The sequence below is a fragment of the Lactuca virosa genome, chromosome 1 (assembly GCF_052849685.1).
Source record: "Lactuca virosa cultivar CGN04683 chromosome 1, Lactuca_virosa_CGN04683_v6, whole genome shotgun sequence".
NCBI lineage: Eukaryota > Viridiplantae > Streptophyta > Magnoliopsida > Asterales > Asteraceae > Lactuca > Lactuca virosa.
In genome coordinates this window covers 49914566-49931278 of record NC_136426.1, presented here as the reverse complement: position 1 = coordinate 49931278, position 16713 = coordinate 49914566, and the positions used below count along the sequence as shown (strand labels likewise).

General features: G+C 37.0%; 1 pseudogene across 1 annotated transcript; it reads left to right on the top strand.

Moving 5' to 3' along the window:
- Positions 1 to 14140: 14140 nt before the first annotated feature.
- LOC145126361 (large ribosomal subunit protein uL15x pseudogene) lies at positions 14141 to 14936 on the top strand (annotated as a pseudogene). The gene is made up of 2 exons (XR_013716412.1): positions 14141 to 14273; positions 14373 to 14936. The product of XR_013716412.1 is annotated as a large ribosomal subunit protein uL15x pseudogene (transcript).
- Positions 14937 to 16713: the final 1777 nt, after the last annotated feature.

Sequence of the window (16713 nt, the reverse complement as noted above, 5' to 3'; positions counted from 1 at the left end):
CAAGTTTCAATTGGATAGAAACTTGGAGTCATACAATTCGAATTGTGTGATGTATGAGAATCTTGATCCTTGGAAGATTAAGACTAATTCGTTGATCACATGTTTATGTGATTCAAAGTGAAGGACAAATGGATCTAGTACATTCTGATATGCACTGGTCAAATCCGCCACAAAGGACGATAAGTCTATTCGTCGTGATTTACATGGTTCAGTAAATATGGTTATACTTATAAGATTAAGTGTAATTATGATTCTTTGAAAAGTTTCAAAGAATGGAAGAACGAATAAGAATAATCTATTAGGCAGAAAGATAAAGGTTTCTCCAATCTGAAAGGAAATGAGATTACCTTAGTATCATGTTTTATGATCATCTTAATGATTATGGAACTATGTCACAATGATCCTCTAAGTACATATTAGTGAAATTGTTTTTTACTAGGAAGAGGAATTGATAATTGTTGGAATAGTTTAATCAAGCGATGATTCATAGTTCGTTTCCAAATCAAATTTTAGAGTCACACTCTAGTAACTTCGAATCCCATCTCAGATTAAGTAGGTTTATAACACCTCATGAAATGTGGAGTATAAATGTTTTCTTACTCTAACACGTTTGAAACTGGTAGTTGTGATGTTTGGTTAAAACAAAGATAAACTAGTACCAATTAAATGAAGTGTTTTCTTGATAAGAACCCATACTACCCTTTGATTGTTTGGTTTTGCTTGTCAAGGAATGTTCCTTAACAAAGAAACTTATATGTCAAGGAGTCAGTGGGAGTCTTAATGGTCTTGAATAGTTTCAATAGTCAATCAAGAATAAATATGTTAGTTGTCGCTAGCACACAAACTGAGGTTGATAACCTACTGTGTTAAGTTGAAAGATTCCTATTTTTGTGCACCTTCCACTAAAGTTGACTATGCATGTGAGTTCTATGAGTTCTCATTTGATTGCAATAGGCAGAGCACATTGGTCAGTGATAGTACATTGGTAAATGGAAGTGAGCTACTTGACAACTTGGGAGCATTGGTAGGCCCTTGTTGTAACATCCATAAATTTCAAGCAAATTTAAAACTTTTTCAAGCATTCAAAAAACATTATTTATTACAAAATGTTTTCAAAATAGTTTCATATCAGAGAATCCCAAAAGTCAAAATCTTAAAATGTGAGGAAGTGCATAATCAAACCTTCGCCTTCCCACGATCATCCGAAGTACCTGAAACAAAACCAACAACTGTAAGCACGAAGCTTAGTGAGTTCCCCCAAAATACCAACGCCATACAAACCAGAACAATATCATAACCAACAACATGCATATTGAGTCTTCAGTATGACCGGACCGCCCTCACCGGGCCTTCGGTCTATCTGGCCCACTCTCAGAGTCTTCAGTATGACTGGACCGCCCTCACCGGGCCTTCAGTCTATCTGTCCTACTCTCAGAACCTTCAGCATGTCTTGTCCGCCCTCCCGGGCCTTCAGCCTGTCTGGACCGTTCTACGGGCCTTCGGCCTGACTAGTACGCTCTGATGGGTCTGCAGTCGCCCTGGGTATGTTGGCCTAGAGCACAAAGCAGTACCGCCTCAACCCACCCGCAATCACACAATCAACACATAAATATCATACGCTAGCTAGCATGTACGGATCTAACATATCACTAATCATAACATCATCCTATATACCAGGATACCAATCTAATAGATCACTAAACATAGCATAATCCTATAACCAGGATACATATCTAACAAATCACTAAACATAGTATCATCTTATAACCAATATGTAATCCAAAAAGGGTCGGCCTTGGTGCCTTAGACCCTGTTGATATAGTAAGAAGAACTCACCTCACAAGTAATGCTGAACTGATAAAATGAATCCCAACTCACAGCTCCAAACTCAACTGCCTGTAACCACCATATAACTAATTCCATTAAATCCCAAATTACCAAAATACCCTTAAAGTCAAACTTGGTCAACCATGATCAAAGTCAGCAGTCAACAGTCAAGGTCAACAGTCCATGTTGACCTCAACTCGTCGAGTTCCTTCAGTGTTGAGAAAACCGGGCAAAAGCTCGATACAACTCACCGAGTCACCAGAGTAACTCGTCGAGCTCTTCATCATCCATAAAGCGGGAAAAACACTCACCAACTCGTCGAGTTTTCCTGTCTTAACATATTTAGCCCTTTCAAGTCGAATCCAAGGCCCCAAATTTCAGATCTAGCCCCTTAGGACTGAGATACCACGTAAAGTTGCTAACTTTACGTGCATGCAAGGCATCAAAGGGATTAAAACACTAAAACTAAGCTTAATAAGAGGTTTAGGGCATGGAGAAGGGCCAAGACTAGATAAAGTGGGTAACTTTATGTCCATGGAGGCCTAGAGGTGTTCAGATCTGAAACCACCTCCTCTTGACAAGCCCAAATCCGAGAATGACTCCATTTTGCACCAAAAATTACCATATACTTTCATAAGAGGAGATATATGCAATAAGAAGTCAAGGTATCAACTTTATACCTCAAGATGGTTGCCAAAACAGAGTAGATGTTGGATCTATAGCCTCCTCTTCACTCCAATCTCTTCAATATTCGAGTCTCCTTCCAAAAGAACACAAGATTTACTCTCCAAAGCCCACGCACACTTAAGGAGGTAGTAAAGCACAGCTAGGGTTTCTCTTTTGTACAATAAGGTGGTAAGGGAGGCTGGTAAGGGGACTTAAGGTCCTTTAAATAGGGTGTAAACCCTAAAAATTAGGGTTTCCATGCACATCCTCAACTCGTCGAGTTGGGGTCCTCCAACTCGTCGAGTAGGTTCAATAATCCATGCGGCCTTATTAGTTTCTACACGACGAGTTGGGGCCTCCAACTCGTCGAGTAGGTCTTATGTGATGTATAAAATCCTTAAAATTTCATACATGGGAGTCGGGATGTTACACTTGTGCTACCAGAAGGCAAGAAATTAAGAACTAGTTCAGTCCATGAATGAAAAACTAAATTTGATTTTGGTTTTGTGTAACACCCATAAAATTCAAGCCAATTTAAAACTTTTTAAAACATTTAAAACCATTAAGTTATTACAGTTTGTTTTCAAAATAGTTTAAACATCAGAGTGTCCCCAGAATCAATCATGAAAATATAAGGAGGTGCACGATCACGCCTTCGCCTCCCCAGAATCAATCTGACTGGACCGAATCCCGGTCCTCAGTCTATCTGGACCGCTCTCCGAGCCCTCGGCACGTCTGGACCGCCCTCCTCGGGGCCTTCAGCCTATCCGGACCGCTCGCTAGGCCTTCGGCCTGACTAGATTTGCCCGGCCCGGGCCTGCAGTCTACCCAGTCCGCCTAGGGTGTCTTGGCCTACTGCACACAGCAGGACCTGCCTCAACCCTTTCCCCAAACCAATAAACATGTGCACATAAATATCATACGCTAGCATGCAATAACAGATAGTCATACAGATCTAACAGATCACTATCATGACAACCGTCCTATAACCAGGATACCGATCTAACCGATCTCTAATATAGCAACCATCCTATAACCAGGATATCAATATAACAGATTACTAGCATAACAACCATCCTAAAACCAAGATGAAATCTAACAGACCAATAACATAACAACCATCCTAAACCAGGATGTAAATCATAAAGGGTCGGCCTTGGTGCCGTAGACCCTGTTGATATAGTGAGGAGAACTCACCTGGCGCTGTTGAAGTCTCGCAGATAAAACTCCAGCTGCTGGTTGACAGGTTCCCACACTGTCAACATCAAACAATACCCAATTAATAATTGGGTTCCAAGCCCAAAGTCCAACTCACACTCCCAAGGCACAAAGCCAAGTAATGGGCCAAAGCCAAACATATGGCCCAATTTTCCAAATTGGGCCCAGACCTTTACATGGTCTTTCCTTAAAGCCCATCCATTAATTCTAGTCCAAACTATTGGTATACCAATGGCCCAATATCTCATAATCATTAAGACTCAGCTATGGCCCATCTATGGCCCAATTTTCCAAATTGGGCCCAAGTCCCTCATATGGGCCTTACCCTAAAGCCCATCTAGTTATTTTAGTCCATTTACTTGTTCTTGGATAGCCCATCAATAGCCCAATCACCAAAGTCCAATAGAAAGGCCCAACTCAAGGCCCAAGTGAAATTAGGGTTTTCACATGAAATGACGATTAGGGTTAAGTGTTTCTTACTTAACCCATTAAGGACTTAATCCATTAAGTCCAATATTGCCTTAGGTTAAATTGCCAATGATTATTAATTAATATTTTAGGTTCATTAAATAATTCCCGTGTGTGTCCCGATCAATCCCCAAAATTAGGGTTTCATGACATTAGGGTTTTCCAAACTCAAATTAGGGTTTCCAACCCACATACTAGCCCATTAGTCAAATGGTTGGGCTTTTAGGTCAATTAGGGCTTCATTGGGCCCATTAGGGTTTTATTAAGCCCACTAGGGTTTCACTAGGCCCATTAGGGTTTCGTCAGTCGGGCACCACCCACTACCACCTCGGGTAGTGATGGTCAACGGCGGCGGCCACCACCTAACGGTGGTGGTGACGGATTTTCTTTAATTATTCCAATAAAATACAATGTTACAACGCGATAACCAAATAAACACACACACACAACAACACCTACACACGCACCCAGCCACCCTTGTGGCGGTAGGCGGTGGTTGGAGGTGGCAGCCACCACCTCACGGTGGTGGTGGTGGCTCACTTTTGATTCCAGATTACACAACCCTACACACAATCAATGCAATACATTAGCAATACACACACACGCCTAAATACATAGCAAAACACACGCGCACACAGCCACCTTTCACGGTGGCTGGTGGCGACGGAAGGAATGGCAGCTGGCGGCGGCCGGTCGGAAACGTAATGTTATCAGCGGCAGCCACCATGGCTGACCTCCATGGTGGTTCTTCGTGACTTCTTTTCGACAAAAGCCACACACACAAGCGACCTCATCACGAACCACGAACCACAGCGGTGACTGACGGCGGCAAATGACATTGGCAATAGCTTCACGGTAGAACAGTCGCATGGTGGCGACCACAAGGACGAAACCCATCAGCAGTAACTCGACCGGTCCTCCCACGACCGCAACGTCGGTCGCTGTGGTTTTCCCCCGATTACAAACAACGTCCGACGGCGGGAGCTAGAAGAAGATAAGGCGGCGGAGAAGAAGGAGAAGGAGAAGAGCGGCGGTTTCTGGTGGTCGCTGTCGTTGGCGGTTGACGATGGTGTTCCAGCTTCAGCATGGTGGCAACGTCGGTGGTTGGTGCTCGAACTTGACAAGGCGGCAGCGGCCGGCGATGGGGATACAAGGTCGGCGGCGGAGGTGGTCCATTGTGAGGGTGACGGCTGGGAAATGGGAGGTATAAGGGTGGTGCGGCTGAGTGTTCTAGGGTTAGGGTTAGATGGGTAATGAGATTATATACCCGGCCCCCCTCTTATACATTTTTCCATAATAACAAAATCAGCCCCTCCATCTTCCTTTCTTTTAATTCATGTCCTTAATTTACCATTTAAACCCTTCCATCTGAAATTCCTTGCAGAACAAGTCCGAAATATTTACTAAACAGCCCCAGCCATCCAAAACCCTTTCATAATAAATCCAAAAGATACCAAACACCCCCTGAATTCTAAAATCCTTTGCAAAATAAGTCCCGAAATTACACTTTAACCCCCGAAACTCTAAATCATGACATTTGGCTCCCCGAAACCAACACCCCGCTAATCATTATTTGATTTTGGCTATAAAATAATAAAAAAATTACATCTCGGGGTTCCGAATTTATTATTTAATTATTCTATTTTAAACGGGATGTTACATTTTGTCATCAACCTTATCTTATGATTGTAGGTTGAAAGTAACAAATTCACATGGATAGGAACATACACCATAAAATCTAGGTGACAAACGTTTTCGCTCTAATTCATGAAAATGATTATGAGGAAACACTTTCGCTAGTAGATTTTAGATCTGATTAACCTCATTATGGTTAACAGTTGTGATAACTGTGTTCTCAAATTCGTATATGATTACGACATCCCTTTTCATAGTTCGAATTGTGAGAAATGGCAAGAAACAGTTTGAACATTAAGGACTTATTGTTATAAGTTCTCAATGGGTTTAAACGCACATGTATGCTATCTAATGAAAGGTGTATGAGCTTGAGAAGTCTAGATGAAGACTTATCAAAGCACCACGTATTAGAAATCTGAACTTTAGTAAGAAAGTCAAGAGCATTGATTTTCTGGAAGTCCAATTGATTTCTGGATACATGTCAAAGCTATTGGGAGCATAAGTGTTGTGCTAGTGAGAGCATAATTGTTATGCTAGCAAGAGTATAATTATTAAGCTAGTGGGGGAATAATAGTTATGGTAAGTATTGCAAGTTGGCAATACTATTTATAGGAAACAAAGTTTTCAGTTTTCAAGTTGCTATATTTGAGAATTGTTTTGCTATAAAAAGGATTTAGGGGAAAAGGCACTTATACTTCATTCCAAATCTAAAAGTTTAGATTTAATGGAACTTAGTCATGAACATATATGAATATCGTGTTAAAATGATCCAACATAGGAAATTCTATATATGGAATATTATAGCAAGAGACTGATCAAGTATCATGTCTTTATGTGGACATTATGTATCGAATCCCATATGCTTCAGATATAGGATTGATCACATATGCTATAGTATTCGATTGTTCTGATTTTTCCAAATGCCTAAGGCATTAAGAGGGAAAAGGACTAGAACTGGATATGACTAGAGTTGATAAACAACTGTTAAAGGACAATCTGAAGTTCGCTAAAGATTGGTTGCTTATGGACAATTGGAAGTATAGCATTTGGACGGACCATACTGACATGTTTCAGATTGGGATAATTCTTGATCATAATTGATTGTCATATGGAAATATGGACATGTTTCCATAATGGGAGTTGATGATTAGAATCTGGATGTGAGTTAGAAACGTTAATGCAAAGAAGGTGTTCAAGGAGTTACCTTGAATTTGATACTTCATTACCATGAAATTGTTTTAAGTAACAAAGTTTCATTGGAGCATTTTGTGACATCGTTGGCAAAGTCTTTGTAACTTCTAGGCCACGTCATCACAAAAGGATCATTGCACGAAAGGTTAATTTCTGACACATTTAGTTGTGACAAGAATTTTGGAAATTCTTACACTTGTAATAAGGATTTGGAATTGTGATATGAGTATCATTGGAATAATGTCAAATCTATCTATTCAGAAAGGAAGGACCATAGAGAGACATAATATGCATGTTTAGAACATGGCATGACTGGTGGTTGTCGAGGTCAAAAAAATTAATAACCCTATATCTTTCACACTAAAATAGTGTATAGTGGTAAAGGGGTCGAATCCGCGGAGATTGGTTCAATTTTATAACTCTACGAAAAATCTCTTTGTAAAAGTACTTATAAAATAACAATAAAAGTAAAAATAGGGGTTTTGATCTTTTAAAATACTTGAAATAAAACTAGGATTAAACTAAGATTTAAATGGACAATTCAACAAAAATATGAGTTTAATGTAAAATCAATAAGAGAAAGATGGTTGACTTAAGGTTTCCTCACTTTGACTTTTGATGAACATATCATTAGAATCCAATGGTGCAATACTTGTTTTAAATCTTTAATTTGGCTATAGTAATCCAAGAAGCTTGAGATTACCTAGACTTTCCTTAGTTGTTAAAATGGTTAGAGAAGCCCATAACAATTTCCTTAGTCAAAGTCACAATTTCCATTAAGCATGTAATTAGTGAAAGTCAACTAGCATTAAGAACCAAAAGTCACCAAGTCCAAGAGGAGTCAAATGCTTTCATTACCATGTTGGAAAAATGTTTTTATGATTGTGTGAAGCAAAACTAACACAAAAATCACATGTTGCTTGCTAATTTGAAGATACTTTACTTAATCAGGAAATTAGCCAACTAATCACCACAAGCACATTTAAACTCATGAATAAAAACATACAAGTAGTAATAAGATGTTAAAACACAAAACATTCCTATAAAGATTCAAGAACAAGTTCATGTATTCTTCAACATTCAACAAAATTCAAAGGATTCCACAAAAGTCAACCAAGTTTTGCTTAGCCAAACATGGTTAAACTCAAGAAAACAAAGTTAGAAAAGACTGTACCAAACATTCAACAAGATTAAGAGGTGAAAAGATGAAGTTCTTGAGGTGTTCTTGGTCTTCAAAATGCCCCAAAATCTCCAGAGAAAAATTGATTTTTCGGATGTGCAAGAGTGTCCAAAAGATGGGCACCAACCTTCCTCAAATAATCTTCCAAAATGAAATTCCGAAATTGCACCTGCAGTGTCGTGCGCGCAGCCTTGCACGGGTGGCATCAGATTGTGTGTTCTTTGAGTATTGGGCCTCCACAGCTTAGCCCACTTGGCCCAATTCGAGTCCGAACAGCTTCTAGCCCATTTTTCTTCAAGTTTTCTTCATTTTAAGCCCAATTTGGCTTCTCCAAATCACACATAGCTCGTGAAATCGCCCGATTAATAATCTCCACACGCTCGAATATTCTTCCGCATCTTGCAAATTTAAAGTTTATTTCTTCCTAGCCTTCAATTAATAAGCAAGCCCACTCCAAGCATCAACTCTATTATGATAAAGCCCAAGATCCTTGACATCCTCTAAGTCCAGTCGCCCTCCATACGTCCTGAACATTCCCGCTCCACTAGTCTCCATGAAATTTGCAATAAAGCTCATGAAACTAGAAAGTACCCGAAATAGTCATAAAATAACAAAAAGGAAAATATGCATGAAAATTATCTAAATTATGAATGAAATATGCTAAAATAAACTATAAAAATAAGTAAATAAAATGAAACTATCAATGACGGATGTCTAATTCAAGTGTTTAGTTGATTAATCGAAACATTATACAATTAATAAAGTCTAATTAATATGGTGATTAAATAATAAGTGTTTTATTTATATTCAATAGTTTTGAGACCATAGTTAATTAAGTTATTATTGTGTTTCACTTCGCATGTTTTACTTCCCGAATAATTGGATTATTCAAAACATCCACAGTCGGTCATACTTTGGAAGTAAGTAGTGAATTAAGACTGTCGTGAATTGAATTGTAGATTGTCTAAGGGTTTAGACATAGCAATGATTTGTTGCAACATTCACAAGTACTTTTGAAATAGGGATTTGAGTATTGGATTCACCCACGCTCAGAGAATTACTTCATGAATTTTATCACGAGTAATTTTGAGACGATAATATCTTATATTCTTGAAACGGAGACATATGAGTTGTTGTTTACGAGTTAGTTGTGCATTGATAATACGTAAACGCATCAGTAACTTGATGTTATAAAACGTATTGTTGTGCGTGATTTGATGTGATTTGATGAGTAAATAGTGCAAGCATATGAGTCGAAGTTTATCCGTTCCTTTTGCCCCTAACGGGAAAAAGCGATATATATGGGCCCCTCGATGATTTGATGATGACATCTAAAGCGCTTGGCCAAGCCTGGATTGAATTGATGTGTTCAACTAGTAGTATGATTTCAGTCGTCATAAATCAGAATTCGGGAAACAAATCTTGGATAAAGAGAATGTTTATAATCCATGTCTCATGTTCATACGTGATTTGATAGTGGCATGGTCATTTTGGGTTGCCTTCACTCTAGCAACTTAACAGGATGACTTTTGGAGAGAGAGGTTGATAAATGATTTATTAATGTATTATGAGAATAATATATTAATTAGAAATCATGGTATTTAATTAGTATTTAATCTGAAATTAATTTGGAATTAATTTTTGGATTAAAGGAGCAGGGACTGTTTTGCAAATCATTGATAGTTGTGAAACTGGGCTACTGGACTCCTTAGAATGGAGTGGACGTAAATTATATGGAGGCCCTATAAGTTTTCGTCCAAGGCTCCTTAATGAAGGTCCATGGGCTGCTTAAGCCTTAAGCAGGAAATCAAGGTTTCTTCCAGCAAACCCTATCAGCCCTCAGCTATATAAAGACCCCACCTCTTGGAGTTTTAGTCTACACTTGCCTCTAAACCTAGTGGAGCCGATTTCTAAGAGTATTCCCTCCTCTCCCCTCTCATCCTCTTGCTAGAAGTGTTTGTAAGCCATTAGAGGTGTCACATTTGAGGCACTTGCTTTCAAGAGTCAAAATCTACAAGGTTTTCTTATTATTACTACATAACAAGTAAGGTAAACATCTAAAACCTATTTACATATAGATTTCGATTTATATACTAGTTCCTAGGGTTTTGCTTTGGTATTCAAATTTGCATGTTCAACTAGTGAAAACCTAGATCCAAAGCAATTAGGGTTGCATGAACACATATGTTTGTTGTTATGCTCTAAACCCATCAAAAACCTCTACTTACAATTCTTGAGGAAATCAGGATTTACCTAATGGAAAGGTTTTATCATCAAGGGTATTTGCACAGTCACTAAAGAGGTGACTATGGACCAAACACCCTAGAAAAACTTGCATAATTTAGGAAATATATAAGGTAAAATGTTAACACAATTTTTTTAATTAGCTATAATTGCCTATAATTAGTCATTAACTTGTGTTTCTTTTAGGTTGTGTAAGGTAATACCAAGTGGAGGTCATTTGTTTGAGACTATGTATGCATATGATGGTTACAATGTGGATTTACATACTCGATCATGCACATGCAGATTGTAGATATTGTTTGTAATACAATGCTTTCATGGCCAGGAAGCAATCAACTATGTACACAAAGATCCTATTCAATTTGTTTCTCTGTGGTACCATAAGGACAAGTTCATTGCAAAATACATGGGGACTATATTGCATGTTGGTGGAAGCAATATGTGGAAAATGATTCATTTCGTCAAGCCATTACCACCTATGAGAAGAATACTTGGGAGACATAAAGTAAATAAAAGGAATCATGCATCAGAATCTCAAGACTCTAAATATCCAACTTAGAGGGAAAAGGTACCTAGGACTGTGAGATGTGGAAAATGCCAAGAATTTTGGAATAATGGAAGACGACATGCTTGTTCTTTTTTGCTATTCTAACCCTCGGATTTCCGTCTGATTGTTCTTTTTTGCTATTCCAACCCTCAAATTTCCGCCTGATTCCTTTTTGCTCTCATTGATAAAGGGTTTTGTCCGGATTCCTTTATGTTGCTTCAATCCTCGATTTTTCGTTAGGTCAATGGATCGTTCAATGGCTCACCATATTCACGATTTTGTGTCTTTCTTGCAACTCTACCACTACACCGGTTAATTTTGAGTGTCGAGCCGAATGACGACGAAAGTACTGTGTTGTGCATCACAATCGAAGAACATGGCCACCAAAAGAAGTGAAGGTATGGGGAGGAAGGTTCGAGGAAGGTGTTACGGATGTAGTCGAGACGTTTACTGAATCAATATTTTTTGATATAACTCATTACAAACTGGAGTTCTTTTTCAATATTTTTGTTTGGGTTTTGTTGAAGGTCGACATGTTCGCTAACTCCAATCGATTTCTACTCATCAGCGTGGATTGCATTCACCTGTTTCTAATAAGCTAATATTCTTTAGTTTGATCTCAGAAAATTAAATCTCCGGAATCTTGGAGAAAAGCAGAGAAATCAAGAACGATGTTCGACGAAGTTTTCCCGAAATTGGCCCCTTTCATGTGCTCCTGCATTAATGATGGCTACAGTTTATAGAGAGTTTCTTTTGTCGGTCTAATTCCACCATTTGTTTCCCAATTTTATAATCATTCATGTATTTTTGCATCTTACATTAGGTGTGAAATACCTATATTGCATTAAACTTATAGTTTTATTGGGTTGGATATATTTTTTGATTAGATTAGTGATTCGGTTATGAAATATAGTTATAGGTTGTTTGTTCATGTTTGTATTTCATGAAAACAAAGTGTTTTGACAATATAATTTACTTTTTTTTATAAGAATATGGATATTGCCACCTGAAACCATGGTGACCCTTTTAAAGCAAAACTTCATGAGAAACCAACATCTCCGAAGGGTAATTTCTTGGAATATTATCGTGGTGTTATTACGACGTATAGGGTGTGTGACAAAAATAGTTGTTAGCTGGTAGCGAGTAGTGAGTAGCAGATAGCTAGTAGCGGGTAGCTGGTAGCTGGAAGCTGTAGCTTTTATTTGTTATACGAGTGTTTTACAAAAGTAGCCGAAAGTTTTTGAAATATGTAAAATTACATAAAATGATAATTGTTATATATATATATATATATATATATATATATATATATATATATATATATATATATATATATATATATATATATATATATATATATATATATTTTTAAGGGCAATTCTGGAAATTGATTTAAAAGCTCAGCAACACTTTGTTAAACGCTACATGAAGTAGCTTTTAGATTAGAACGCTTTGTTTAAACTAAAAGGTAAACACTCGTACTGCCAAACGAAACTTTTTTGTTTATACTATAACGTTTTGTCAAAAACTAGAAGTTAGAAGCTCTCAAACTCTCTCAAATGCCTTGTGACAAACACGCTCATAAGCATACAATTAAATATGTATGCTCAATATTTTCCATTTCTTCAAATGTATTTAATTTGGATGGAACGACTTAATTAACGAAACCAAAAAACCAACCTTTTATCTATGTGTCTTTTTTCATCGTAACCTTTTTCGCGTGATAAATAATTAATATTATTAACAGTAATAAATTTTGTAAAATGTATTTGTAACAATGGTTGTTAAAGAACCAAAAGAATATGAATAATGGCTTGTTTATGTTCGTTCTTTTAAGTTAGTCAATCAAACGAACGGACGCGAACGCGTTTTTTTGTTCATGTTCATTCATTTAACAAATTACATTGTTCATGATCGTTTGTTTAGGTTCGTGAATATGCTAATCGAACATAAACAGACATAAACGAATGAAGATAAACAAACACAATTGAACATAAACGAACATATAATATAATAATATAATAAAAAACAATTAGACATATATGAACATAAAAAAACTTAAACTAAAATATAATATAGTAATGTAATAAAAAACAATTGAACATATGTATATAGATAAACTTAAACGAAGAAACATAAATAAACAAACAAAACCATTGTTTATGTTCATATATATTAACTATATGAATGAAAATTTGTGTTCTTTGTTCTTTCAATTATTAAATAAAAGAATTTCTCACCAAATGGTTCACGAATAGATTTTTAAACATTCAATTTGTTTACGGCCCTAAAAAGCATAATAGACATTTAGTTTTTCAAACAAACTTATAGATATAACTCAGTTATAGAGAATATTCATGAAATAACTAGAAAATGGGGTGTGTTTGAAAAATATGACCAATAAAATTGAAGTTTCACAAAATGACCAAGCTCCTCAGAGAGGATCTATAATCTTTTTGGCTCTGCGGAACCCAAATTTCTCTGAGGAATTAGACACGTGTGCAAAAAGATAAAAACTGATTTCTAAAGTGACGGTTTTGCAGAGACGGTCACTGTGGAATTGGTACGTCTTCTGCGGAAATGTGTCTCCCTCTACGGAATTGAAAAAACATTAATTAATCTAGAAATTGAAAAAACCATATATATTTTTTTAAATACCACGTTTCCGCAGACACTACGGATCCAAAGTGTAGCCCTTTGTGGATCTGTTTTACCCTCTCAAGAATTGATCTTCGCTGAAAATCTTTGTTTTTTGATGAATTTTGCCATAAAACACTTCAAATTACTCGTTCAATCGATTATCCGTCTTTCTTCTGCAGCCAACGAACTCATTTTCTGCAGCAAAGGCTTTCCCAATCCGCAATGATTTTTTTGATATTTTATTTATGTGTTTTTACGATTTTTCCCCTGCCACATTATATCCTCGAGCTTATATGCTTCCTCGGAGCCAAAAAGATTTCCTCAAAAAACCCTGAAAAAAACTTGATCATTTTATAAAACTTCGATTTCCTTTGTCATATTTTTCAAACACATCCCATTTTTTTTTGTTTATTTGATGAATTTTCCGATACTTATTATAAGTGATACTAAGAGACATAGATGTATAAACTTATCGATACAGCCTCTTAGTTGGTTCTGGTAAAGGCCCACATTCAATCCAGCCCATGATCCATACAGAAGGTCTAATTTTCAGCCTCTTTTATAAAACGAAATTAGGGTTTCCATTCTATTTCAGTGGAGTTTCCAAACTCTATTCCCAATATCTGCCGCAGTTTCTGATCGGAGTTTGCTTTTAAGGTATGTATAATCGCCGTTCGTCTCTGTTTAATGTGTTCTAATTTCCTATTAGATTTACTCTACTGAACTTGCGATCCGAAACTGTTGGTTATTATACAGGAACAATGACAACGAGATTGAGGAAGAATCGTAAGAAGCGCGGCCACGTGAGCGCCGGGCACGGTCGTATCGGAAAACACCGAAAGCATCCCGGAGGTCGTGGTAATGCCGGAGGAATGCACCACCACCGTATCCTCTTCGACAAGTACCATCCTGGTTACTTCGGTAAAGTCGGTATGAGATACTTCCATCGCCTCCGCAACAAGTTCCATTGTCCAATCGTTAACGTCGACAAACTCTGGTCCATGGTGCCACAAGATACAAAAGAGAAGGCTTCAGCCGATAACGTCCCGATTGTCGACGTTTCTCAGTTTGGTTACTTTAAAGTGTTGGGAAAGGGAATGGTTCCGCCGTCACATCCGATGGTGGTGAAGGCGAAGCTCATTTCCAAGACCGCTGAAAAGAAAATTAAGGAGGCTGGTGGTGCTGTTCTCCTTACTGCTTAGGTTTGTTTATCAGTTGTTAAGCCAGTTTTGATTATCAGATTAGGGGTTCATGAATCATGGATTATCACTCTGTTTTGTTGAAATTGAAATTGAACTATATGCATCGTTATTATATTGATTTGCATCGTTATTATATTGATTTTGCTTGCATGATATCTCATTTTGATTAAAGTCGCTTCAAATCAGTAATCATTTCTTATGTTATAACTACATAAATTAAGCTTTGATAGTTGTCTGTCTCGTTTGATTACAGTTTCAATTTCTCATTGCTATAGAATTGGTAGATCGGTATCTTCAACTTAAGTGTGGGATGGGGATTGTAATTCTTTCTGCTCGATTCTTTTTACTGAAGTTGAATGTTTGATATTGAAATCGTTGATGAAAAACAGTATCGTTTGCTTTCTATGATCTAGTTTAGGGCATAACTTAATATTGGTTTTTTTGGTAAAAATCTGCAAAAAATATTTTCTTCCGTCACATTACTTACATTTACGTACAGAAAAGCGGAGAATAGATTAGAGGACTTGAGGGTTAGCCGCAAATGTAAACAATTTTGCAGATAAGTGTATCATTTTTTGTAAAATTAGAATGATTGGATCTTAAAAATACTATGTAATTTAGCAATAATGAGATATTATATATGAAAATAGGGTTTGGACCGAACGCGCGATGCTGTGGAATTCCTAGTATGTTCAAAAACGCGGTTCGACACCATACATACTACAAAGACTGATTAAACCTTATAAGGCTATCCGTTATACCAACCACTAACCATTATAGTGGTGGATGCCTTATCATCACCACTAAACCTATGGGATACCCACCAATACAACTCCACATCGTTTTTTTTTGTTTTTTTATTTAAATAAAAAATACAATAAAATAGGGCAAGTTTTGTTAATATGCGTAAATATAAGGACTGAAATTGGCAATTTCTGAAAGTTTTGATCATCTCTTTCTCTCAAATCGCAGAACCCGACGCATGCCCTGTTGCTCCTCTTTCCCTATTGGTCGTTTACTTTCGTCGTCTGCACCACAATTGAGCACGACCACGGCCGACCATGAAAGGTCGGGATGGTGTGGACGATGAACTTCCGTGGCCACGTAGACCACGACCTTGCTCGTCATCGGTATACCAGATGGTCTAAAGAAGCACACAAAAAGATCAAAATAAAATTTAGATACAAACAATTATGTACATAGGAGGCGGACCAAAATAACGGAAATAAGACTTGAAAGTGTGTTTCGAAAAAGGATTATTAAAAATGTATGTAAGTGGTAAAAATATAACTTTAAAATATAATAAAGGAGTAAATCGTAATGTATAAAATACTAATAATTTAATTTTAAAATTATAAGGGGTGAAAAATGTTAAATAAAAATTAATTGAAGGGGAAAAGTGTAAATATGAAAATCTTCTATGACCAGAATCTAAATGACTATTAACAAAAAGAATGTTGTTTTACGCTTTATAATACATGCTTGATAATATACTAGAAAGGTTACCCTGCTACGCGGGGGCCAGAAGCTTTCAATGTTGTTTCCGAATTGATAAATATGACAAACATAGAAAGTGGAAGGATGAAAAGTCCGGGTTTTGCCCCGGACAAAAAATGTAAAAGTTTTGACTGCAAGGACCAGAAGTGTGAAAATGGCTAAAGAATTTAAGGGGTAGGAATTAACAACTTTTTAGAAAAGGGATCAAAGTTGTCAAACCGTTAAAGTTTTGTGGCCAAACTTTAAATATTAAAAGGTTCCAAAAAAGTGTAAAAATATTGATTGCAAGGACCAAAAGTGTCAAAATGGGTAAAGAATAATGACCAAAGTTGCCAAAAAACATCCAAATTTAGTATTCCTAACTTCCAACAATAATACAGGGACCAATTCTGCCAAAA